Source organism: Pavona decussata, unplaced genomic scaffold, assembly GCF_977016875.1.
Source record: "Pavona decussata unplaced genomic scaffold, jaPavDecu1.1 SCAFFOLD_96, whole genome shotgun sequence".
NCBI classification, from domain to species: domain Eukaryota; kingdom Metazoa; phylum Cnidaria; class Anthozoa; order Scleractinia; family Agariciidae; genus Pavona; species Pavona decussata.
Window position 1 is genome coordinate 2139322 of NW_028145513.1, and position 3179 is coordinate 2142500.

Consider the following 3179-nt stretch of genomic DNA (forward strand, 5'->3'; position numbering starts at 1 on the left):
CATTGTATCATGTGCGAACCGAGACTGACTATTAACCACTGATCAGCTAGTCACTGTACAGCTCATCTATTTCCCCGTTTCAAAAATTTTAGTAGGGCATTTTTGTCCATTTCACGAAAACCGTAGGTCTTATTTCCTTTCCGAAAATCATAAATGACCTTTTTTCGGCACCTGAAACATTTTTGTCAATCCGAGATCACTAGGCCTTAAATTTCCCATATCACGAAAGTTCGAAGTGAAAAATCCCTTTAGAAAATTGTAGGGGGTTAAGGACCTTCCGAACAGATAATTTACCGAAATGATCCTTTGGGTGCCCCTGATACTGTTGTTCTTTAATAGCTGTACTCGATTTAATGTGTCGCCATCGGATTTGTTGTTATCCTCTGTAGCAAAAAGCTCACTGCCTTTTTTAGGCTGTCGATGTGGCTTTTTGAAAACTTTAAACGTTCAGATTAGATGCTCAAACTTCACTCAATCGTAGGAGGATTTCACCGCAAACAAGCGGTTAATTTCAGCAGTTTCGAAAGCAATTTTTTAACGGATGTTTTGGTTTCAAAAAGAAGAGAAAAAAAAAAAAAAAAAACGTCTGTCCTCGTGTCGAACCGGTGCACGAAAAATGTAATCGACTCCACCCTTGCTGCAGCGCTTCAATTGCTTCCACCAACGAAGCAACAACAATGAAAGTGCTTCAATTATACCGACACATTATTGTATCGGCTCGAACAGCGAGCGGCTAATCCGACGCTTCGCTGACTTCATTGTTCAGCGAAACAAAAGATTTCTATTGTTTCTCGTTCAACAAAAGATCTCCAAAAGATGCCGCTAGGAAAACTGAGTTTTTTTGCATACGTTTTTTTTCGAAAACGAAGAGCAAACCAACGAAAAAAAATACAGGGCAATGTTTGTTGACTAAAACGAAGCCCACATGCAAAAATTGAGAAAAATCCGCAAAAAAAAAAAAAAAGCCCAACATTCGACATAAGGCGGTTATGCCCCCAGCCCTTCAAATGACTAAGATCCCATGGCGGCCTTCCCGGAAAAGCTGACATGAATTTCCGCAACGCAACCCGCGGCCGTCCCAAAACTATTATCTTTTTTGAATAAGTTCAGTCTTGTTGGAAAGTCATCGTTTAGGAGCAGAACAAAAGTATTTTCTTTCCTATGTTATCGGTGAAATGTTCAGGACAAATGAGCGTTTTGTGGATTTGGTCGATTTTATTTTTAGTGCGTGATACGTAATAACTTGTCACCACACCAAGGACAATGCGGGACTGATAGAGTTTATACCCATTTCTAAAACAACCACAAAAAATAAACGTATCTTTTCTCTTTGATACATCGTTTTTTGCTGGAAAAACAATCTTAAGTTATGTTTTAGCCTCGCAGACGCGGCAGTACAAAGCCTACTAAAATATTAAATTAGCATAAGAGAGCAAATCCTCTGATTATTCAGCGATTTATTAATCTCCGGCGGTACTTTACGCCTATCAGAGCAGAAGTTACAACTTCTTTTAAAAAACTAGCTGATGAGCCTTCCCAATACAAAGGAAATTTAATGCTATTGGAAAAGCCATTAAAATCGAAAACTGTGCAGCTAGTCCAGTTCAAAGTCAAGGATTATGCTACATGTGAATTCACGTGGAACGACCTTTGAACAAACGCACGCCCGATTGAACAACATTTTCTTTTAAAAGAGCAACCGATTTATTAATCGCCGACAGTAGTTTACGCCTGTCAGAGCAGAAGTAACAAATTTCTTTTAAAAAACTAAATAACGAGCCATCCTAATTTAAAGGTAAAATTATAATGCTATTTGGAAAAGCAGTTAAAATCAAAAACTGTGCAGCTTGTCACGATCAAAGTCGATGATTATGTTACACGTGAATTCACATGGAACGGCCTTTAAATATCAATGCGCGCCCGATTGAACAACATTTTTTGTTGCTGTTGTTGTTTTGACTGTAAATCAAGAAACCTACATCAGCAGGTCACCTGGCCGGGCGACCAAGAAAATATTTTCGGTCGCCCGGGGCCAAATGTTAGTTGCCTCAGGCGACCGGGCGCCGTTAGAGCACAGCCTTGCAATGGCTGGCATTTTAAGTAGGTTTTCTTTCACCACCACAACAACAATACAGGAGCTGAAAAACAGTTCTAAAACACGGTCAAAAGAACTAAATTTTTGTTGTTGGTACACAAAAAGTGGTGTTTACGGAAGAGTATTGCCAAGGAAATCTGCGCTAAACACACTGCTCGAGTGATTCTATGCCGAAATTAAAAACAAACAAGGGGAAGATTATGAACCAGAAACCCTGAAAGTGATGACTACTTTTCTTGATAGACACTTGAAGAACAAAGACTTTAGTCTGTCCATTGTTTGTGACAAAGAATTCAGTTCCTCCAAACAAGTGGACGGAGAAGCGAAACAGCTTCGCTTGGCTGGCCGTGGCAAGCGCTCCGTGGAAGGCAGGAACACCACAAAATGAGACTAGAGGACTTCAGAATCACAACAGGTGATGATGGCCTTGAATTTGTTGACTTTGCTGAAGGGCCACGAAAACCCGACCTGGAGATTTGAACGCAAAGCCAAGAAAGTTTCAGCCCAGAATGTTCCAGACCAGAGGAAAGAGATGTCCAGTTACGTTATTTCGTCAGTACATCAGCCAAAAGCCTCCCAATCTAAGGATGAGTTGTCCATTTTATCTCTCGATAAAATACAACAGACGACCTGGTGATGAAGTTTGGTACAAAGTCCAGTCCAAGGGAGAAAATAAAATCAACTCCATGATGAAAAATATCATCTCCGGAACCACTCTTGGGTCATCTAAGAAGCGAGAAGAAGTTTTCCAATCACAGTGCCCGCAAAACACCTGTTGGCAAGATTAAGAAAGCAAATCTCAAGAGATCGTCGATTGCAAGTCACCGGTCACAGAAATATCCAATCTTTTAATAGATCACTACCATGAAGCAGATGAAGAGAAACGGCGACAGCTTTCGTGGGCTATCTCAAAAGGAAATATCACACCAAAACCCTTGCCAGTGGCAGGTGGTTCATCTGGTCCTTCTGCTTCAAGTACAGTAACTCCACAAATGATGAGCTCACAAGTACAGAATCTGACTTAATAATTCCTTCACTAACTACACTGTCACATTCAACCTCAACAGCAAGACCTTGCCTGCCA

At 40.6% G+C, this 3179-nt stretch overlaps 1 long non-coding RNA gene across 1 annotated transcript in view; it reads right to left on the reverse strand.

Annotated features, from left to right (window-relative positions):
* Window positions 1-1030: 1030 nt before the first annotated feature.
* The window catches only part of LOC146472903 (uncharacterized), a 68508-nt gene continuing 66359 nt past the window's right edge, over window positions 1031-3179 (reverse strand). The window contains exon 7 of the long non-coding RNA XR_014866514.1: window positions 1031-2867. This is a non-coding gene — a long non-coding RNA (uncharacterized LOC146472903). The remainder of the gene's footprint in view (window positions 2868-3179) is intronic.